We start from the raw sequence: 25,021 nt of genomic DNA, 5'->3' as shown, positions 1-25,021 counted from the left end.
TGTAAACGCATAAGTATCTCCAGTAGTGCTTTCTGTAAACAAAAAATAGGGTCTTTGTTACCAGTGACACCATTATAGTGCAATGTTCCAGTAAACAATATATTGGTTCCTTCAACAAACAGTGACAAAATTTCAGTGAAGACGTACCTGCACATTTTAGTGAAAAAGCAGAAAAGGTTTTGAAAAAAAAGAAAATTGATACTTAGCACGAGCATATTGATAATCGAACGTGCGAAAATAGTGCGATATATCGCCGTTTCGAGATATCGTCACACTCTGTGTGTGTACGTGCGAGAAGCTTAATTATGCACCTGTGGTGGCGCGTGTGGAGGATGTTGTGCGCGGAGTAGGAATGTGTGATATTTTATTGTTTTTGATTTATCGTCAATAATATTCTCACTGGTAAGAATATGTCATCCCATGTTATAAACGATAAATTCTCATGTCGGAAATTAGCAAGGCCCACGGGCCATTTGTCCCTCAATTTATCCAAGAATGTCCCTAAAAACCTTGTTCCACGGGCCAAAACTCTCCCTGTTTGTTGTCAACTTATTGTATTGAGCGGTGCGCTGTTCATGTCAGCGAAGCCACCGCGGCTGCCTGCGGGGCCTGGTGTGCACCACCAACGCTCCCTCCCCCAGCTCTCTCACACACACAGACGGCGGTGCTTGTCTCGGGCTCCCTGAAGCTGCCGAGCAGACCAGATAACCATCCAACAAAGTGAACCAGTCCAAGTTCCTCCGTCATGTCCACTCAAAGTCCCACAAACATGGAGACAGCGATGAACTCGCAGCAACGATTTTGAACTGGAAACTCAACTAAAGCTAACTAAGCTAAGCTAACACACCGACACGCAGACTGGGCTAAGAGCTAACGCTAACCACTCCATGTAAGGAACAGACAGAGAGCCACCGATCTGTTTATAGTAAGATTTAACACTTGTATGGAAGGATAAAATATACTGTAAACATGTCACACATTGTGGGAAATAAATGTTAGCATAATATTGTCACTGTTCCAAGAGCTACTTCTTGGGTACTGATTAATGCGAAGGGCTACCACCTTGAGACCTCAAAATTAGGGAGATTTTCAAAAGAGCGGGGGGGTAGTTTGCTTTTTAAAGACAAAATGAAATAATTCAATTCACAGTGTTCTTTTATTTGAAAAACACACATAAAGTAAAGAACAAATTCCACAGTACCCGTGGAAATGGTAAATGGTGGTAGTAGTAGAATAAATAAAATAAATAACATAAAATTAAACAAAAAAGGCATACATTGCATAAATTATCCATCAATCTATGCAATGTATGCTTGAAATAAAAATAATCAACAAAAGGAAAATTAAACATAGCCTATACAACAACGGCTATAACCATAACAGAAACACTTCCCTACACATGGTTGGATTTGATTTTCTCCCGATTTCCTCACTGACATTGTCCGGGCGGACCATCCTTCACTGAGCGTCGTTTCCGGCCGGACAATAATAACGATTACACCTCTTCTTATGCGGTGTCTTGTCGTTATTATTATTACAACAATATTATTATTACAATAATATAATTACACCGCATAAGAAGAGGAAGAAGAGTCTTCTTCCTCTTCTTATGCGGTGTAATCGTTATTATTGTCCGGCTGGAAACGACGCTCAGTGAAGGATGGTCCGCCCGGACAATGTCGGGCAGAAATCAGGAGAAAATCGGGAGAATGGCGGCCCCGGGAGATTTTCGGGAGGTACACTGAAATTCGGGAGCTCACTGGTAAGTGCTGCTATTTGAGCTATTTTTAGAACAGGTGACCCCTGCATTAGACTAATGTATGTACTATTGAGATTATTACACCAACATATACTGAATGATTAAATCATCAGCTTGATCTGGTTTAATTATAGGAAATCAGAGATATTTATTAACCATAACTTTATGTAACTCATTATCAGAAAAATGAAACAAGATTTATCAGCAGTAAAAACACTAATGGAGTTATTTGTGCTCTTCATGTGCTTTTTTTATTTTTAGAAAATAATTTCATTTTAAGTGAGGAAATAAATGAATTACATACAATAGCACTAATAATGATCCACATGCACCAATATATTCTCTAAAATATCAGCTCATGAACTCTGAGTCAGCAGTTATTGTAGCCTTTTTTACTCTGTCTATTGTTGATGTATTCAGATTTATTTGTGTTTGTAGGGAAGCTGTTTACACTTTAAGTTGGGAATTGTTTTATTTATTTATAGTTTTTTATTTATCGTGATGTTTATCGTTATTGTGATAAATACCAGAAATTATCGGGATAATTGTTTTAGTCCATATCAACTAATCCCTAGCGCGGAGATCCAAAAACTTCACTCCGGAATCCGCACACACCGCTTCAATGAGCTTCTGTGTGTTTCTCTCCATGTTTTGACCGTAAAACTCTGGTGTCGTGTTGATGGAAGGAGCGTCAGGCCAGAATCAGCTGATCAGCATGCGTGATACACGCAGCAATGGCACAATATTCACAAATGAGTGTGAGTGTGCATGACTACTCAGGAGCTCAGACCTGCTGGATGATGCTCAATGGATCTTCTTCAAATGGTGTCGATAGACTGATTGACAGACTGTGTTGCTGCGTTCACTCAGATCGTTGGCATCAATAGATCAATAGGACGGTTTGTGTCCAAATCTGCCTGTTTTAAGAACAAAGTTACAGGACATTGTGGAGCATCCACATTAAATTAGGTGGAAAATATAGGTTTTCGGTTAGGTTTTAAAGTTATTTAAAAATAAAAAATAAAAAAACATTTTTATTTGTTTTAGTTTTCTACATTATTAAATGTTTGTGCAGCAGATCTGTCTCCAATTTAACTTCCTCAAATGTCATTGTGTGTTTCTGTGCACTCACCTCTCCACATTAATAAGAAAAATGTTCATTTACTGTAGATAGGGTGGTCTAAACCACGTCTATACGCGCACCTACTAGTGGAGCAATGTAAGTGAATTCCCCACAGCAGGTGAGAAAACAGCGCCACCAAAGTAATTAGGGACACACCCTTTATTTCAGATCTTAGGGAATCCACCCCATGGAGTACAATTTCAATCAAGTATTGTTACTGAATTGAAATTGTACTCTTTGGGGCTGATTCTGTTCAGTACTTCTACTGAAGTAGGATACATCAGTACTCTGTACACCTCTGCTAAAACAGTCTCAATATCTTGCAAATGTATTTGTAATTATCTGCTGTCGGTAAAGCCTCACAATAGCATATGTTTTCCCCTTGGGCAATGCTTCTGACTAAGCTCATTAAAAAGCATTTTTACTGCTTTTTAGTTGTCATTTCTGCGCTGGGAGCCTCTATAAGAGGCGTGAGCAATGAGAGAAGGTTGTATTTAAGCTTTCATGGGCGGCGTCCTTGTTTTGGCTGAAAGGGGCTGGATCAGCCACACGGAGATGAGCCAAAAATGCAGCTGTCAATGAGAGAGGAGACAGCGACAGGCATGACGCCCTACGTGCTGAGTGACTTTGGGAACACTTTGACAGCCACCAAGGAAGAAAAGTTATTTTCCCTCCTTTTTTCTCAAGCTGCCGCAAGATTAAAAGCCAAATGAGTGACACTGCTCGACACCCCAAATCAGCCGGCTGCATTAATATTTCACACAGATGGCAGCTGTGTATCAAAACAACATGCAGCTAAGGACAAGAGGAGGAGAGCAGGGTGGGAGTAGGGTAAAGATACTTCAGTTGTGTGGCTCCATTGCTTTGACTGAATACCATTTTACTGAAATTATAAACAATAAATATATTTTTCTGCCTTGTATCATAGCATTCCATCAAGTCTGTGTTTTTTTAGCCCACTTATACATTGTTCTGCCCATTACCTAAAGCTGACTTTGTTAACCTGGGTGGCGTCCTAGTCGTTATTGTTGATAAGATAAACATGACACGGTAAAACTGCTGTAAAAAAATCAATAAAAATGTAACGTATTTACAAGAAGAAAGCAGCTCCGCCCTCATTTCTTTTTAGTTAGATTTAACATTAAACTAGGGATGCACCGAAATGAAAATTTGTGGCCGAAGCTGAATAAAACATAAACGCTTGGCCGAATACTGAATGCGGTTGTTAAGTTTTTACCTATTTATTTAGTAGTGCATAAATAGCCTAGATTTAGGCCTGGGTCAATAATCGATAAATCATTTAACCGGACGGTAAATATAATAAACTCGATAAGTTTGCCGGCCTCAGTATATTGCCATATTCATGCATATTTGGCGGCGCGCCTGTCGGCTGCAGAGGCTAGCGTTAGCAACGGATATTAAACAGCAGATAACTTAGACAGTTCTTATAATTTCTCAGTGAACCTGCAGTGTAATTACTCTACAATAGTATACCACCGCCAGGCAATCTTAGATTTGGGTAAATCAAACCGTTATTGTCCGGTAGATGCAGCAACTCTGTACCTACTTCGTAGCTTGGGATTGCTACACCGGTTACACCCAGCAGAGGAGACGTAAGCGGTGTGATCGGAAGCAGAAGCGGGAATGCCAAGTGGGGCTAGCAACCAAGCTAAGTCTAAGTATTTGGTTTTCCTCGTCTTTCACCTCCAAACAGACTGGATGATAAGGGGGTTCACCCTCAGCACCTGCATGTTTGTTCCATAGCAGAATGACTGGACTAATCTAGAAACTATTTGTATGGTTTCAGACTGAATGAAAACGGAACAGAATGAAACAGGGGGAGGCGGGGCCGCTAGCATTTTTGTTTACAAAGGTTCTCACTGGATTGGAATTGTTACCTGTTAAGGAATGTACAACTATATACATCTGTGTCTCAATGTTTATTTATTGTAAGTGCAATTTTTGAGAGAGACTTAATAATCATATTTATTGCTTTAGTTGTGTGATTTTGCATTTGAGGTGTTTTTTTTTCCTTAAGAGAGACGGGGTCTGTTTTATTGTTTTTGTTTGTGATATTTATTAAAGTGCATTTTTTTTGCTAACAGAGACTGTTTGTTTTATTTGTTTAAAATATTTAAAAGTTCTTGACATTCCAATTACAATGGTGGTAAATACTTATGAGAAATGCAAGTTGATTGCATTTGAAAGGGTGTACTTGCATTGTTATGTCATCATTACATTAGTTGTTAATTTAGTAAAAAAAAAAAAAAAAAAAAATCGATAATATCGTTTATCGGCAATAATTTGTGGGACAATATTTCGTCCATCTGTTATTGGCCCAGGCCAGGGATCTGCAACCTTTACTCTCAAAGGAGCCATTTTGCCTCATCTCACCTGGATTAAAGTCCTCCTGGAGCCGGAAAAAAAAAACCTTCTCAATGAAGACAATACAGTGAATAAAATTCTATACAGTTAAAATGACATAGAATAATGTTTGATTTCATGATTTGATTTATATTGATCATGTAAATGGCAACTTAAAAACAGATTAAAATAAAATGAAATAAAATAACATCAAGAAATAACAACTAAACAGTATCTTGCATCTTCACATTCTTACACATCTCAGTTTACATGAACACAATGTTATATAAAGAAGATTATTTTTAGTTAATGTATTTAAAAGGCGACAAAAAGTAACTTGAAGTTTGATAACACATTTTCTCATTTCTTGCCACACATATAAACATACATATTTAACCTGTACATTGGTGGTTAAATGAATCTGTTCCCACACAATTAAAATCTCTATTTTCTTCCAGAAATAGTGTTTTTGTTGGTTTAGTTATTTACCAGGGATTTAAAACTTAAGGTTTGCCACAGGTGCAGGAAAGTTGATGGTCTGTAGATGTTGCAGGAAGTGAAGTAGGAAGGTGCTTTATTTTTTGGTTAACAAATTGTTATATCTTGATTTTATTTGTCATTAATCAATAATAGACTCTGTTGGAAAATAACAACTCTTTATTTCAATAGGTTTTTTTTTTTTAAAGCTATAGGGAGCCATTGCAAAAGAGTCAAAGAGCCACATGAGGCTCCAGAGCCGCAGGTTGCAGACCCCTGACCCAGGCCTATAGAATACATTTTTAGACATGTTTTTTTAAAGAAAGTAAATGTTTGTTGAATATAGGGCTGGGCAGTTTTGCCTAAAACCAAAATCTCTGATTTTTTTTAAAGAAAAATTTGACTTTCAATTTTTTTTTTTTAATGCACTTAAAATTACTGCAAACATCAGATATATTGTCAAAAAACTTTATTGCTGTCATTGTCCTCAAGAGGTAAAATGCGTAGAACAATCCCAAAATTAAAAGTAAATCAGGCTCTGCCATTCAACAATTTAAGTATAGTTGCACGATACCCACAGTACTCTGCGGTGCCAAATTGTAAGGGTTTCTACTATACTATATATATATATATATATACACACATCCATAAAGTCAGCAAAATGATGGTCCGTTGTTCTATGAATCTGTGATAACCACATTTATGTATTCATCTGAATAATATCCACTGTTTAGTCAGAAATAAAATGGGTTAAAAGTGACAAAGTGGTGGAAAAGGTGTTCAAAGTGTCATTTTGGAACAATTAGTTTAAACTGGCAAATAATGGGCTTGTCAAATCATGTGTGGGTAAATTGGCAAAAATAATCATCAAATATGGTGAAAAGAGGTTAAAAGTGACAATATTAAGTAAGACTGAACTGTGGTAAGGATGCCCGGCAGCGGAGGGGACAGACAGACTCGAGAGTAGAAATACGTTTCAAGCTTTTTCTATTTATTTTTCTTCCTTGTCAGGTGCAATATATTTACAGTGAAACCCCCAAAACAGAAAACCAAAAACTTGAGCAAAACACAAAGAAAAGGGCATTGAGATGCCAGGCTATATTTTTGCAAATCCTGAACGGACTTTACCCTCTGGTTGTTTGCCATCAGTTTAACAGGTCTGCTCACTCAGGGTCCTCCCTAGCTACTGAGGCTGTGCTTCCTTTATAGGCAGCCTCTAACTGTAACTCCTCCCACAGACAAACCAAACCCCATCTAAAATCAATTAACTCAATAACAAACCAAATAATCATACAAGCAACACACAAAACAACAAACCTTAATTACTCAATCATACATAATAACTTCATGTAAATTAATTCACCTCAAATGTTTTTAAAATCCATAACAAACAAAAATTACACAAACACCCCTGTACAAATGGTTTGACCCAACACCAGCCCACCAAACTATTTACATGAGTTGGGTTAGTCCCTCTGGTTTCCTGAAAATAGAAGTGCTCCTGTGACCACGGTGGTGAGTTAGCTGCTAACCACAACCACATATGCTGGTAGGCCTTTCCCTGCATAGATGCTGAGGTCAGTAACTAACTGTGGTTATAGTGTGAGCGTCACATGAACGATTAACCTTAATCACATCGATACTGAGGTTTTCACTACTGCGATAACGTAACCTGTCTGCTCCTTCCCAGCTGCGGTAGTCCAGTGGCCTCCTACAGATATACGCAGGGCTTTTATTTCTGGCGGACACCGGAACACGACGCATCAATCAGCACAGAGCAAATAAAGCTAAACAGGAAGTTAAGCACATACTCCGCAATAAAATATTGGGTTACTTTTAAAAATAAAACGCTTGAGATTAAATTTCAAGTAACTACATCACCAAAACGTCATAATGGTAGGTAGGTAGGTGTCAGCTTTTATCAGCTTCACCTTCTCAGAGTGTTTAAACATCTCATCAAAATTACAGAAGATCTGTGAATAAAGTTGTTGTGGACGACTACCGATACCAGGGATTGTAGAGTCTGAAACATAGAATAATGATAACTTCTGATTCTTTAATATATTCTAGCCCCGAGCGGTTATTTTCAGAGGGTCCAGCTCTGATAATGGGGTCTCCTATCCCTCTTCCCCTGGTCAGGGGTCTACAACCTTTACTCTACATGGAACCATTTTTCCTCATTTCACCTGGATTAAAGTCCTCCTGGAGCCAAAAAAATACCTTCTCTATGAAGACAGTACAGTGAAAGTTATATAGAATGTTTGATTTGATTTATATTGATCATGTAAATGGAAACTTAAAAAACAGTTTAAAATAAAATGAAATAAATTGACATCTAGAAATAAAACAGTATCTTTCATCTTCTAAGGGAAAAGTGGTGGGAAGGGTTTGTAAGTGCTGAAAATGTCTGGAAAGTGGAAAAATGTGATGGAGAAGTTGCAGAAATTGGAGTAATGTAGCAAAAATGTATTAAAAGGAGCAAAAAATATGGCAAGAAAAAGTGATGAAAATAGGTAGGAAGAATATGGCAAGTTAGGTGTAGTTGCAGAAAAAGGGTATCTGGTGACGCCCCCACCAGTGTGTCACAACCCCAAATGGGATCCTGAACCCCTGGAATAGACATCACATGGGTAAAACTGGATCAAAGCAGTTTATATGGTAATTAGTGGCAATACAAGAGAAATTACTGTAAGTCAATGACAAAGGCAAACATTAAATTCTTATCTGGACTTTGTCGCGTGTCTTTCAAATAATGAAAATATCCGTATCAGGGAATATGCAAATTGTGTTGATGGTGCTACAAATTTTGGTGGAGGTGACAACAAACAACATCTGAGGGAGAATGATTAAAGTGTGGATGTGGAAGTTAAGGGGAGGGGCTGGTGGTAGGACAGTACAGAGGGATGGATGTGTGTGTGTGTGTGTAATAATGAGCAGTGTGTGAGGAGGATGGAGAGATAACTATTGAGTGAAGTGCCTGGGCTTCAGTCGATAGAAAAACAAGTGCCGAAGCATCTGCATCCCCTGGTTGTCTGTCGATAGCCGTCAGTCTTTAACATTAGTGTACTCCCACCACAGCCACCGTCGCCCACTGACCTTCCTCCCACGGTGCCTTGTCCTCCCATGGTGCCTTGTCCTCCCAGCTGACCTCCACCAACACCATGCAGCAGATAACATTATCAAGACCTGGAAAAAATTAACACACTGAAAAGGTTACGGATGTTCAACAGCGAAAGAGGAAAGACGCAAATAAATAAATATAGGTGCGGTATATAAATAATGAATGACTGACATTTGAGGTGTGTGTGCGTGCGCTTGCGTGTGCGCGCATGGTTCCTGCCTAATCCGTGTACTGTTCAGTCTGTGGTTATTCTGTTTTTAAAACCAAATCAAAATAAAAAATTAACGGTGTGGTTGTTTTGTTTTACTGACTTAAAACCTAAACAGAAATAAACATCAAAAACCAGATAAGCAGCATTTTTTCTTGTTCGGTTTGTGTGATATTTGGATATTTAAGGAAAACTAGGACGAGAGCTTCATGTTTTTATCTCACCACACAGAGGGGACCCACAGAAGGGGGAGGACTTTTACTCCTGGACAAAAAAGGAACAACACATACAGTACATACTAAGGCTGAATGATCTATTGCATTTGCGATATCACATCATAAAACTCAATTTTGTAATTGCAAAGGCGGTAATTTTTATTATTTTTTTCCACTTGGAACGACTAGCTACATCCTTATTGGCCCTGTTAACAATATTTTTAAGGTTGCATTAATCCTCAAGCCTCAGACAAGCATTGAAACTGTTGTGCTGCCTGTCAGTCCTCTATAAGAACCTGCATGCAGAGTTGACTGATGGGAGGGGCTACTGTAGACAGTGCTCGCCTCGCTTCATGAGTAGGCGTGTCTGTAGACGCTATCGACACACTCTTCTTATTGTTTTCAGCCAAAAAACTGCACACTACAGTAAAACACAGGACTATTTAAGCAGCTATTGTGATTTTGAGTCAGAAAAGTGTGTGTCGCTGCAGAACCAGATGAGCTGTGTGTGTGTGATGTGTGGGGTTCTCCACGGCTTAGCCTTTAGCCTAGCTGATAGTCCTCCGCGGCAGCCGCACGCTTTTGCTGTCTGTTGCGCCTCCTCCGTCTGCTCCGTCTGTGTTGACGGCTGCCGTTAGTATTAAAACATGCAAAATAAATATTTTTACTGCCCTCAAAATAGCTGTTTAATTTTTTCCAGTAGGGCCAAGAGCCAAAAGTGGCTTCTGCCATTTCACATTTTTTTCCTGCCATATGCCAGTTTTTTACTTGCCACTTTTGGTTCTCGCAGCCTCTCATTGTTTTTGCAAAATAAATATATAAAACACTGCTTATCTGGTTTTTGATGTTTCTGTATTTCTGTCAGTAAACCAAAATAACCACAATGTTCATTTATTATTTTGATTCGGTTTTTAAAACAGAATAACCAAAGAACAAACTGTACACGGATTCTGCCTGTTATTCTATTTATTTATTAATTTCTTTAAATGCCATAAAAGCTGATTTATAGTCCGTCATCTGAGTACATTATTTCAGTTTGACAATCTTAATCATTCACACTTCCCACCTTTTCTCGTCTTTCCTCAGGCAGACATGGATTAGTGAGAAATAAAAGAAATCAGCAGTGGAAGGAAAGAAAGGAAACCCCCCCCCCCCCCCCCCCCCCCCCGAAGCCGTATCAAAATGTCAGCTTTGTACTTACAGCCCTGTGCTGCTAGAAAAGGGTCAAGGGCTTCAATTATTTGTGTACGCACAGCCCGGCGCTACATGAAAGGTTATGTCACCCAGCGGCTGTTTACTCCTCAACGCTGGAGGGTAACCAATTTATTGCTTTGCTATAAACTGCTAAAACCAAAGTGGCAAAAAAGGGTCACGAGAGGTTAAAAAAAAACAAGCAAAAAAACCAAACAATATGAACTTTAATATCATTTCACAATGAAAATGGCCTTTTAATAAATGTCCTCTCATATTGAAATCCCAAGTACAAAAGTGAACCATATGGACTTCACTAGACCATTGGTTCTCAACCTTGGTGTTGCGAGACACTGGGAGGGGTTCACCTTTAAGAAACAAATCATTTTTTTTTAGCAATTTGAGCCAATTTTTGCTTATTTTTACCCTTTTTCTGCAATGACACCAAACTTGCCGTTTTTAACCTCATTTAATCACTTTTTCTTGCCATATTTTTGCTCCTTTTAATGCATTTTGGCCACATTACTCCCATTTCTGCCACTTCTCCATCAAATTTCAAAGCCTTTTCTGCAAATTTTTTCCACTTTCAAGAGATTCTTTCAAGATAAGGCACTGTTAAACCCTTTTAACCACTTTTCCCGCTTAATGTCGCAGATGTTGAGCCATAATTGTCACTTTTTTTTACCCCACTTTTTCTTTCAGTTTTTGGCCGTTTTGTCTAATTTGCAACTTTTAAACAATTTCCATTTTTCCTGCCATTTTTGGTCACTTTTAACCCATTTTATGTCTGATTAAAACCAAGCATTCCATTTTTAAAGCAGATATCCGGAGTTTCTGAGAAATGTCTCGATGTCCCTAAACAGCTCCACTTCCTCCCACTGCCTCTCCCAATCTACCAGAAGCCACACCTCTACTTTTCTGCATCACATCACACATCACAGAACATAACAAGGTTGCATCAGGTCACATTAATATATGTCTATGGGTCAGGTAAAAGCCAAAATCATATTTACCTGTTTGCAGTTGTAACGCACGGCCTTGTGTCTGTGCACAGTTCTACATTCACTTTGATTGACAGACTCAAAAACAGGAAGTCGAAGCCTATTGGCTGGGCTCACTTGGCGATCGTTTCCATTTGTATAGGGGTCTATAGGACGAAGGAGGGGCTTATATACATTAATGTATATGAGTGATCATCAGCAGTAGACCATAGTAAAAGACTCGTTAGGGATTTTTTTGCATTTCAAAAGAATGATACATAAACATAGATTTCTCAGAAACTCCGGATATCAGCTTTAAGATGACTCTTTACTATGGCTCATATAATAGTAAACTTCATGGATAACAGTGGATATTATTCAGATGAATAAATAAATGTGTTTATCACAGATTCATAGAACAATGGACCATCATTTTACTGACTTTATGGATGGACCCCAAAAATCTCTCCCCTTTATTCCCCCTTATAGATGGTCCTGTCTCCACATGACTGTTCTCTAATGTTCATGTTTGTGTTCAACCACCTTCAGCTACAGTGGGGGTCCCCGCTCTCTGGAACCTTTATTTTGGCGGTCACGGGTTGAAAAGGTTGAGAAGCACTGCTCTAGACGAGTAAAGCCCTTACTGTGATGTCTATGTTTGATCCTGAACACAATGAAAATGATGCATTGCCTTTTAAAACACCCAGAGTTCAAAAAGTGACATTAATGACAGGCTGTAGTCCTCTTTCTGTCTGTCTGTCTGTGATGCACCCCCACACCCCCCTTCCCTAAAACACCCACACGAGTCTTCAGTGCCAATGGAAGAGTTCCTGTAAAAAGCCTCAGAGTTATTGGGAGTGATATGAAATTTTCTAAATGTCATTAATTGACACCTTTTTCTGTAAGAGCTGTCAGCGTGGAGACAGAAAGGTCACAGCTCTGGGGGTGAGATATATATATATATATATATATTTATATATATATATGAACCTCCTCTCCTGCCAGTCCAATGAGTTATGGCTGTCGTTAACGTAAGGGAATGGATGGAGCAGCCGCCTCTGAAAGCTTCTATCGATCCTCCTCCTGCTTCTGAGGACAAGACCTAAATGTGGCGCTGGGTTTCCGGAACAGACACAAAAGGGCAGATCTGCACGTCCCCTTGGAATTGCCAAATGCTAAATTATATATATGCTGTATGTTTTTAATGCAGGGTTATTTAGCATTGCACCTTGTCAGTGTTAGAGTGTAATATAGATTTTCATACATGAAAAAATGAGTTTACTAAAAATCCCTTTTTGCATGCAGACAGTGAACATTGCACAGTCTGATTGAAAGTTGTTTTTTGGGTAAATTTGGTGCCTCAATTGTCCCAATAGCTGTTTCTAATACAGATTTTCACAAAATAAAAGCGATGTTTCTAAATTTTGACAAAGTTTAATTACGCTTTGAACGTTTTTCCATTGAAGGTTGTTTTGAAGCCTCTGGTAACGCTGGTAGAATCTCATCCTGTGAAACTTTTCTTCAGGAAGACGGACCTTCCAAACCTCTGTATTTTGTTTTGTTTCACGTCTAATGTGGCACCAATCATTGTTAAGTATAATGCTAAGAAATGTGTGGCTCGCTTCTACCGCACCATGTTTTCTCAGAGAGCAGTGGTCATGTGACCAGGTACGTCACGTCTTGTGACGCATAACTGCAGAAAAAGTGTTTCCATGTTTGAATGTCTTTATCAAAATTCAGGTGTTTCTATTACCAGTTTTTATTGAACTAATTAGATTTTGCTCATTTCCAAGGGTAAGGGTGAAACTGAGATATGATTATTATAATATACTGTAAGTACCCGTTTAGTGCACCTTTGACTAATTTTAAGACCCCAGCGGCTAATCTGGCCCATCCAAATTGGCCCGCGGGAGAAAGTTAAAAATGAGAAGAAAAAACATAAATTACCAAATAATTGAATTGTCGATGTCTCAGCCCCTCTAAATACTCAAATGCAATATTTGCCAAAGTTTGCAATTCTCCCGCCATTATAGTACATGACTGCAGTCATTTTTTAATCGCAACTTGTAAAAATAACTAATTATTAAATAACAATTATTCCAATAAATTGTGAATTATTTTCTCAAGTGTGACACAAATGAGTTTACAAGACTTCCCTAAATGAAATATAAATTTAAAGTGAAGATTGTGCAGGCATGTATGTTTTGTTTTTTACAAACTACAGCACAATCATTTTGAAATGAATGGTTTTCATATGTGTAACTTCTGCGGCCCACTTGAGATCAAACTGGTCTTTGTTCGACCCCTTAACTAAAATGAGGTTGACACCCCTGGTTTAGTGATTGAAGGGAAAAGCTAAAGTAAAATACTGAGTTTTTACCATGAAATAGTTTACGCAAGATACAAAAAAACATTCACTCACTTTTTTCTGCAGTTACTGTTTTGAAGGATTTTCAACAATTTTATTAATTTATAGAATTGGCTCAAGCCTTCACTTGGGAATTACTTTTCCAACATTTCAGTGTTCATGAATCATTGGAAAAATGGCCACAGGTTTTAGCTTGTGACTGGAAGTTGTTGGCTTGAATCCCATCGATTTGCAGAATCGCTTGATGACCCGCCTCAACCATCTAACCTTCAATCTTTATGTGCAAAAAAGAATAAAAAGTGGAGAAAAACTCTATCCATTTGACTTACTCTTTGTAAAATGGAATCATAAATTATTGAATTGATTGTTGTAAAATGTTGTAGTTCAAGAAGAAGGATTAATGCCCTCAGTGAAACGCTACACTAACTGAAACACATGGATATTGACTGGTTTAGTAGAAAGTAATACATTTTTATGATTGCACACTGTGTGTCCTGAAGGAGGGATTGAACATTTCTTTTACATCCCTTTCTGAGGCGTTTCTGTTTTTTAAGCATTGCATTTGTGTATCTGGCTCTGTCACTGCTTTTCTGGCCGTGGGAATAAGTGTAATTCCTCCGATGAAGCTGATTGGTCTGCACCAAATAAGTCTTTACACGATTAGAGGGGTAATTCCTGGGCCAGAACAGGAGCTGGAAGTGCTAATCAATGCACTGACGAGACGACACTCTGCTTCTGACCGCTAACTTATGAAGCGTAGGAAGGTCGCTGAGCGTCCTAGCGTGATTGTGTAGCTGTTGATGAGCTGCGTCTAATTCTATTTCTGTATCTTTGAATATTTTTTTGGTGTGTGCGTGTGCGTGTGTGTGTGTGCTTTAGAGTTGGAGAGCTGGGACACTATTGACATCTCCATTATTTTCTAAGTGATCAGGGCAGCCAACAGGCTCCTGATTAGAAAACTACAAAGGCTATTATTGGTGTTTTGGGATGGAGCCGCACTTTGTAAATGCTTGTCCAATTACTAAAGTTATGGTGTAGTGAGCAGCTATCTGTCTACCAAAGGATGGGTGGGTTCTTTGAGGTTCTGTGTCTTAAAGTGCAGCAACAAATCAGTTATTATGGGTTGATGACAATGATTAGAGTGATACCTAAAAATAATAATGGTAATTCTTAATGTAGCAAACACGATTGTTCAAATTTTATGTTAACAAAGGTTGTCAATGTAATGGGTAGTTTTTGATAAATGAGTAACTAAACCCCCTGGTTGTTGCTGACCTGCAACTGGGGTGGGGGAGGAATTCAAATACTATAAAAACTCCAAAGAACAACCTATGCTAAGCTAACTACTCAATACTCACTGTAGCTCTATTCACTATTTTTTCAGTCCCACCTACTCGCCACAGATTGCAGTGGCAACAGATGATAGTATTTATAGGAGGGGCGGGGCCAAAGGGGCAAGCTGGTCCAATGACTTCGCAGAATCTCGTTCTCAGCAAACAGCAAAATTCAATTGTAATAGCCTGGTTTCAACCCATAGAGGGCAGTCAGTCAACAAGTATTTGTACCTGATGAGTATAGGGTTATGGAAAGAAAAACTGAAATTGTCCATCTTTGATTCTAAGCTATACACACATTTTGGGGTAATACATGTCTTAAAATTAGATTTATCCACATTAATAAATCTTCATCTGATGTTTATTTGTTCTGACTGTTAAGCTGACCTTTCAATTTTATAAATGTTTGTGAATTTTTGTTGTGGTTTTCTTTTTTTTTTTTTTTCTTTTAATCAATTCTATATATTTTTACTGTCTATGTATTTGGGCTTTTTTTGTATGTTTCATATACCTTTGTTTATTTTTTGGTTGTTTTGTGTGTTGTCATAGTTTTGTGCGTTTTTGGAGTTAATTTGCGTATTTTTGTTCTCATTTTGTATATTTTTTGTTTTGTGTGTTCTGAAACATTTTGTGTTTTGTAGTTATTTTAGTGTATTATTATTGTCCTTTTTGCTGTATTTTCTCTAGGGATGCGCCAAGTATTCTGTAACCAAATATATTGTGCAAAAAAAGCAACATTCAGCCTACGGTGGAGTGAGTTAAAAGCAAGGCCGAATGGTAGCGTGTGACGCAATGACACAATCAAACAACAAGCAGTGACGCGGTGTCCGACGCACATTTTTTAGTGCCCGTTTAACTTTGCTGTGCCTGTAAAGCTCCGTCCGTTTTTCTTGTAGCGCAGCAGTGCTCCGTGAAAACGTGATCAGCTTTAATCATCTTCACCTGCTCAGTGTTTGAACTGTTTTGTCTGGTTAACTAAGAATAACTCAGTACGTGTTGTCCTTTAGTTCTTTTTATTCCAGCCTTTTGTTCGTACCTCGTAGCTACACATTCACAGTCAGCTAGCTACCTCAAGTACAACCGTTTCAGTGGGAACTTCCAGTTTACAAAATAAAAGTCTGTTGGAGCAACGTTATTAGAATGTTACATTCTAACAACATCTCATCAGAGCTACAGAAGATCCATGGGACAAGGTGTTCTGTTGTTGTGGACGAGACCATCAATGCCAGGGATTGTAGAGTCTTAAACATTGTAGGTTAATTATATCTTCTGATACTGTCAAATATTCTGACCCCTAGTGGTGAAATAACTGTCCATTTATTTTTGTGTAATCACTATGTTCTGCAATGATGTCATCAGGATAATTTATATTAGGTTAATTTAAACTAAGTTGATCAAAACTTAATCAATAAATCTGATCAGATTGAGTTAATCATTGATCCCTGAGAGGAAATTGGGTGACATAAGTATTGTTCTCATACATCTTTATTTGACATAAATAATTAAAAAGGAGCAGTCAGAATAATCCATGTCACTACAACTTAGATATAGTTTTTAATTGTATCTTACTTTTACATACATTTTTGTTTAATTATTGTTTTTTTTTTATTTATTAGTATTTATTTTGTTTCCTCACAGGAGTTAAAAACTAATATTTTCTTTAAAAAAATGATAAATATTTCAAAAAAAAAAAAAAAAAAACGGAATTAAATATTAAAATGGAGAACAAAAATGAAATGGAATTTGGAAAAAAATAAAACTGATTTCATAGGGCTTTAGGTTTACATTATTAGCCTATCTACTGTGGCTAAGCAGACTGCCAAATGGACAGTAATTCATTTGTTATGGGTTTATCCACTTTAATGCACTTAAGTTTTTTATTTTTTTTTGGAATGCATGTTTTGTGTTATTTGAAGGCCTAATATAAATGAAAAAAACTTTGTTGCTACTGGAATATATAAAAAAATGTTAGAATATTCAATAAACATTTAAAAAAATTAAAAAAAAACATGTTGAAAAATGTATTTCAGGCTATTTATGCACTATTTTAAAAAAAAAATAGTGAAAAACTTAACAACCGCATTCGATATTCGGTATTCAGCCACAAATTTTCATTTCGGTGCATTCCTAATTTTCTTTATTTTTGTAAGTTTTTGTTCCAGTCATTTAGAAATATATGCAAAGAAATAGCAAAAAATACACTGAGTCATTTTGCGCATTTAATTTAGGGGTCACACAAACTTAGACTGAGGGCTGCCAGTTGGCCACGTCTGTTCTAGAAGATCTTCTCAAGGTGTTTAATAACTCAGCTACGGTTGTTTAGAGATGCCATAATTCTGTTAAGTTCACTATCTTCTGCTCATGAGCAGCTCCTTTGTGGAGACTGTTTGTGTTTGGTACCTATACCATACCATAGTGTTGTGGTGGTCAAGACCGGTCTTGGTCTCGAGACCGGTCTCGAGACCAAATTTTAAAGGTCTTGGTCTTATCTCGGACTCTGAAGCATTTTGACTCGGGATTTTCCGTCAAGACCGTTCGAGACCAGCACTAATTCCTGCTATTTTTAAACTTTTTTATAATGTGATAATAAGGAGAAGAACGGGATAAAACAATCCTTTATTCATTATTTAATCCACCCCGTATAATGACCACAACCTTCCTTAATGTGACTGAGTGATGTGTGTGACACACTCATACGTGTGTGGCTACGGTGTCAGTTTGGACCGCGGAGCAGAAGGAGATATGAACTAATAACCGGTAAAAATCCCAGTAAAACTCCAGAAAACAATCACCAGTAATAAATATTATCTCCCTGGTAAAGACAGTAGCTCTAATAACTGGTAAAATGATAAACTGATGATATTACAGCCTGTGAAGGCTGGATAGGGGACGCACTTACTCTGCTTCTGGGTCCTAGTGCCAGCCGACCGGTGAAGCCTGTTCCGTTTACCGTGTTTACTGAGGTCCGTGTGTGTTTAATAAGTCCGTGTGTGTCCGTTTGAAAGTCTGCATGTTTATGTCTCTGTCCATTCACTCTTTTCATTCTATCCATGTATTTTAAGGCTTTATTACATAATGTTGGCTGTAGTCCGGGCCGCCGCCATCTTGGTTTATGTCTTCACCAGCGCGTCATCGCTGCAGAGTTGCACAAGCCAGAATGAGTCAAATAACTGTAAAGAGGTCTTATATTAGTCTAATATATTTTTAAAGTGGTGTTTTTTTGTGTCTTTAGACTCCAATTACATTTATGTATATAATATGTTCCCCACAATATAAACAGGTTCACAATATAATTATTTTTTATAGTTTGTGTTTCCACTGTATCCAGAATAATAATAATAGTTCTAAACAATAACTATTGATTAATTTGTTACATGACTTTTCCAGGGTTTGAGTTTGTTTTATTTAGTTTCACATCTACCTGTAGATCTATGTTTTTAGACTGATGACAACTTGTTTGTAGTTTTATTTCAGAAAGTTTCACTTTTACAGTTACAGTTGGAAACCTTTGTTAATTGAATATCCTAGTTACATTACAGCAACCAAATTAAACTATATTAACTAAGTGAATTAATAAAAATAACCTGTGTAAAGGCTTTTTCAAACTAAAAAATTATCTTGTGAAATCTGTGACCTGTTGACCTGCACAACTCAAAGAATCAGAATCAAGAATCATTATTTCTTGGCAGAAATGCTTTTAAACACTTGCTGTACATTCAGCTGACATAAAAATTTTGTTTTCAAATATGTAGAATAAGTGTGAATTTATCAGTAGCAGTAGTAGTTTTAATGTTTTAGTTAATTTTTTGCAGGCACCTTTTTTGTCCGTCAAATGTATTTAAAATAAACTAAAATTAAAGAGAGAATGTTTTTTAACTGTTGAACCTTGTCATAATTTTATTTATTTATATATTTTTTTTAAATTGAAAAAAAAATGTTTATGGTCTCGGCTTGTCTTGGTCTTGGTCTTGACTCGGTCTCGGCTCCTGAAAGTCTTGATCTTGTCTTGGTCTCGGTGCATTCTGGTCTCTGGCAAGTCTTGGTCTTGGATAGTGTGGTCTTGAACTCAACACTACCATACCATTCTCTTGCTGTATGGACGATAGTAGCATCATGATTCTGTTCATAATTATGGAAATGTTTGATATTATTTAGACTATGTCTGCCTAAAATGAGAATGACAATTACCAAGCCATTTTGTTCCCTCCATCAGCAGTGTCCTTGACATTTAACACCTGCATCAAATCTCATCAGCTCGTGTGCAACAAAGTCTGGATATAAAAATCCTCCATCCTGACAGTGCAGTGAGCACGCTGAGTCGACAGTTGTGTGTCAGTGTATGTCGGCGAAACGGGAAAATAATCGCTTCAAATCTCAGTCCATTTGGTTTTAGAGGCTCTTTCACAGTGATGCAGGTTTTAGAGAAACTTTATTTTTGATAAAAACAATTGCCACTTCAGGCAGCAGATTTACATTTGTGGTAAATCAACATAGGGAAAAAGGAGAGAGAATGAGTAAGAAGATTCCCCCTCCCTCACCAAGCTGTCCATATGGGTGGGTGTGACTCAGTGACTGACGAAGCGTTCGCTGGAACTCGCCCATCTGCAACTTTGCAGGTGTTCCAATGATTATCTTATTAGCTCTAGCCGCTGATCTTTGATGTTTTTTTTTTCTTCTTTTTTCACAAGCTTTTTAGCATCACAAGCTTTGAGTTTTGGTGAGATAGGAGAATAAAATATATACACGTCTGTGAGCACCATCTGGCTTCAAGGTCCACCACTTACCACACAGAAAGTCTGTTTAACTGTAGACAGTACATATTGGTTCGGTTTACGGATGTTGGGACGAAAATCAACTTGAACTGTGAAACTAATTATTTAAAACTGCTCAAACACAGAATTTTATGTTCTGCTTCAGTAATGTTTGCTAGATTTTCAACCAAAGAAAAGATCTCGGCCCAGATAGGCTGAAAGTTAAGGAATGCATCACATCGGTTCTTATGCTCACGAGACATATTTTCTCCAGAGGTTGCATTTTTGTTCGTAATACCTTGTTGTAAACTCTATTCCTGGGACCACATCTTCCCTGATCGAACCAATTAATGCCAGTGAACCACCTTTGGATGAGAGATCATCCATGCTCAGCAGAGCTCAGAGGGAGAGGAGGGAAGGCTTTTTTACGAGACAGAAAATGGCGCTACGTACGAGAGTTGACGTTCCCAGCAGCGCACATTCAACCAGAGCATGTGTGGAACTCATGGATAGTGTGGCGATGGTGAGATAAAACGATAAAAATAAAACGTGGAGCGCAGTGACACCCTGCATGTCCGGGAGAAAGAGGAAGTTGCGTGTTTGCAGACTGACGGGAGAGAAACTTGGAGGAACGCCAAAATACAGTAAGAAATCCATTCAACTCTGACCCAGATAAATAATAATAATTTTGCCATCAAAAGCTCGGTCTGTGTTTTTTTTTTTTTTTTTTGGTTTTATATAAAGAAACAATGTTCAGATGTTAGAGTTGTCACTAAAGCAAAATAAATTGCTTTAAAGTCACTGAAAAAAACACTTTTTTCTCAGCTTTTTGCTCTAAAACTGAAAATTTGTGTAAAACTTGCTCTATTTAAAGGCTGATTACAAAAGAACGAAACGAGCCAGAATTAAATGATCTTTTTCTGATGAAAGTGGAGGCTTCAACCTTTCAGAATCTCTAGTCATAGTAGAAAATATTCTGTGGGTCTTTAAAATCAGTGAAAATGCTCAAAAACGGCTGATACTGAGGGGGGTGGAAAATCTGAAAATGGCACTGAATGAGTTGATATCAAACTTCTGTGCTAGTTACAGATTGTCCATAATGAACACCATGTTCAGTCACCTATGCTCTTTTAGTAAGTATACCTCTCTATTCACTATTCTCTCAGTGCAACCTACTCACCACAGATTGTAGAGCCCCCAGGTGCTAGTTATAAAAGGGGTGGGGCTAACACTGCTTGTTTTTGTCGCAACATGGTCCCAAAACTTCACATGATGTTGTTCTCAGCCAGTAGCAAAAATCAATTGTAATAGCCAGGTTTCAACCTTCAGAGGGCAGTTACTCTGACATTTTACAACTAAGTACGACAAATTGAAATACTTGGAGTAAAACATTGAGCGTTGGACCAGGATCAATCAACAGCACTACTTCATACCCAAATACATTTGTATTCAGCAGAAAAAAGTAGCTTTGGGGTTTAGTTACTGTTTAACGCCATTTAGTTGTGATTTGTTCTGGGGAACTCTTCAGGCCCTTAAACGTTGCTAGTTTGACACCCCTGTTTCACGGCTTCATTCAACTGTACAACATGACGCTATTTCAGATTTCTATTCCACACACTCTTCGTTCTGCCTAATCCTGGATGTCAATGTCTGTATCGCCTGCTTTTTTTTTCTCTCTGTCCATCTTTTCCTGATTCCGACGCCGTGCGAGTCTGTCGGCAGATATCAGCTCAGCTCTGTTCGGCTGTCTGCTGCTATCATGGGGGGATTCTCAGGGGATCCCGTGTTCACATCACTTTCTTACCACATGTTCGACACGAGCGAGTTGTTTGTACATACACAAAAGTGCTTGTCATTTTTTATTGTTTGCTGTTGCGTTCTGCGAGTGATACTGTCTCGTCTTTGTTGCCAGTTCTTTTATCCCCTGTTGCCAAAGCCTGTCTGTCTGTGGTTGCTCTGCTTCCTTCCATCCATTTCAAATTCAGCCTCATGATGATTTGGCCTCCCTCTTTGTCAGCGGTTGCCTTTGACTGCAGCGGCAGGCTCGCATGTTTGGTAATGGCCACTTAGAGTAATCAATGGCTCTCTTTGAAGTTGTGAGATGAAAGAGGAGTTTGACAGCTAATGTGTGGCTGTCCTGTGACGTGAACGGCATGGCAATGCCTGTACGCTTTGAAGGCATCAGGTTGAATTTATCCCACAGTGAGGACTCACCTCCAGCTGCAGCTGCAGGGTGAGCTAGATGCTGCTGCTGCTGCACTTTCTCCCACATTGACGATAACACGCATTCAGTCATCCTCGGCCTCCGTTCTTTATGTATTTGTCACATCAGTGTATACCTCCTAAACCAATTGTGCCAGCTCACATTCCATGCTTTCCCTCAGAAATGTGTTCAAGTCAACATTTCATGCTTGCTTATGCTAAGTGGAAGTGGCAGCAGAAGGTGTGTGACAGGCAGAGAGAGAGCGCTGTGTGTGTGTGTGTGTGTGTGTGTGTGTGTGTGTGTGTGTGTGTGTGTGTGTGTGTGTGTGTGTGTGTGTGTGTGTGTGTGTGTGTGTGTGTGTGTGTGTGTGTGTGTGTGTGTGTGTGTGGGGCGGGGTTCGATTTTCGTTCAAAAAGAAGAACCACGACCATCCATATGGCAAGTCGACTTTCATTTATTTTTCCAAAAATGGTGCCGGTGCTCAATATTTACAGTGGAACACAAATATTTACATCAAGAGAAAAAAAAAAACAACCTGGTCCCAGCTCTACTTCCAGCTGAGAGGCTTTCAGAAATGTCCAGGTACATTGCTCCACATGCACCTCCAGAGAAAGACTGCCCTCTATGCAGCTTCCTACACTGCTTTTAACAGGTTAGCCCCTCCCATGGGTGTGGTTTAAATTAAACCAAAAACAATTATTAAGGAATACAAACAAAAACAATATTCACATTCTTTTCAAACGATAACTGATTTTCTAATAAACAAATGCATTTTTCAAATCACATCCTAAATTAATCCCCATATAAATGCAAAAACAATTAAGACAAAATAACCCCTGATCACATGATCTCCCACCCTGCGCTACTGCCTTACATAATCCCTTAGTTAACTCCGCCCCGTTTTGTCCGTCAGCTGCTCAGAGACCTCATGTCACCGGTAAGAGTTTCCGTGTGTGTGTGTGTGAGAATGTGTGAATGTTTGTGCAGCAGGTGAACCTAGAACAGTCAAGTGTTCACCCCTGGCTGACTCTAGCAACAGTTGGGGAAGAAGGAGATTAGTTAAATGCATGATGTGAGGAGAAATACGGAGGGGAGAAAGAGAATGTGTGTGACGTGTTTGTGTGTGCGCTGCTGCTCGGTTAGTGACGGCGCTGCTCCGTCACAGTGTGTGTGTGTGTGTGTGTGTGTGTGTGTCAGCCCTGGGGGTGCGCGAGCACACACACACACACAAAGCTCCTCTTTCTCCGTACTTTGTCTTTATTTGCCAAATATTGGTTATGAGTGATTGGAGAAAAGAGTGGATCATACATTCATCATAACGCTCAGAGGATCCGCTCAGTCAGAGGGAGAAGAAACACATCATCTCTGCTTTTGATTGTATGAACGGGTTTTAGTGTTTAGAAATGAGCACAAGGCTGATAAAGGTTACCACACCAACTACACTAAGTTTTTCTTAATTTCTTTCTTTCGTTCTTTCTTTCATTCTTTCGTTCTTTAGTTCTTTCTTTCGTCCATCAGTTCATTCTTCAGTTCTTTTTGTCTTTTTTGTGTTCGTTCATCTCTCTGTCCCTCCATCCTTTCTTGCTTTGTTTCTTTTGTTCGTACATCAGTTCATTATTTTGCTCTTTTTTTCTTTTGTCCTTTTTTCCTTATTTATTTAATTCGTACTTCTCTCTGTCTTTTGTTCGTCCGTCAGTTTGTTCTTTCATTCGTTCGTTCATCACTCTGTCTGACCGTTATTTCTTTCGTTCATTCGTTTGTGCATGCATGCGTTCTTTCCTTCTTTCTTTCATCCGTACATCTCTCTGTCTCTTCTTTCTTTTTTTTCTTTCACATCTCAGCATACGCAGATGACATCACTGTCAATATATCAGGACAAGAGGTTGTGGAGACTTTAGAACAAAAGCTGTCTCTTTACATGTGCGCCTCCTCTGCAAAGGTGAACTGGACCAAATGCGAGGGGTTTTTTCTGGGTCAGTGGGTCCACCGGGCGAGACCCATCCTTCCTGGAGGACTTCAGTGGAGTACAGAGGGATCAAGTACTTTGGCGTGTTCCTGGGAAACAAACAGTTCCAGGCTAAGAACTTGGAAGGCCTTGTGGAAAAAGTGAGTGCCCGATTGTCTCGTTGGACCTGGGTCTAGCCCCTGGTGGTCTAGATTCTGGCTTCCTCCTGTTTATGGCACTGCTTCACTGTCCTGCAGCCTCCAAACCCTGTGGTGGTGAACATACAAAAGAAAGTGGTTGATTTTTTCTGGGGGGCTTCCACTGGCTTCACCTTCCTGTCAATAAAGGTGGACTGGGGTTGATAGATATGATGGCGACGATGGCGTCTTGCTCCGTGGAGTGGGGGGTCTGGACTTTGACAAACATCTGTTCTTCTTGGATGTTAACGGTGTGGATTTGACAGGCACCACAGCTTTTTATCGCTCTGTGCTGAAAGCAAGCTCCCTGCTGTTGTTCTCACGAGAAGAGCCACTCAATACAACACAATTACCAAAACATTTAAAACATTTATAACAATAATATCCATAGACCCTACAACCATGACTGTGCACTGACCCAATACATGCCCACATGTTTACAAAAAAAAAAAAAAAAAAATCAGCCTCTGCTTGTTGTAGAAACTGCTTGTTGTAGAAAAACTTAATATTGACACTAAAACATTAAAACATTTTGCAAATATCATATCTCAAGTCACTGTCAATCTCTACTTCATACAAAACTACGATACGCCAGTTCAGTCAACTATTCATCATCAGAATGTGCTAAAAAAAAGGGTGCAACCAAATTCTGTGCTGGTGCCACACCACTGGAAAGGTTTGTGTAGCCCTGGTCAAGAGTGAAATCCTGGAATCGGTTCTAGTGAGACAGGTGTTGGTGACTGCAGGGGTGACCAGGCTGGCTGACCTGAGGACTGACAGAGGCT

This window comes from Gouania willdenowi, chromosome 3 (assembly GCF_900634775.1).
Source record: "Gouania willdenowi chromosome 3, fGouWil2.1, whole genome shotgun sequence".
In the NCBI taxonomy this organism is placed as follows: domain Eukaryota; kingdom Metazoa; phylum Chordata; class Actinopteri; order Blenniiformes; family Gobiesocidae; genus Gouania; species Gouania willdenowi.
The sequence above is the reverse complement of the archived record's forward strand: the minus strand, read 5'-3'. Positions refer to the sequence as shown.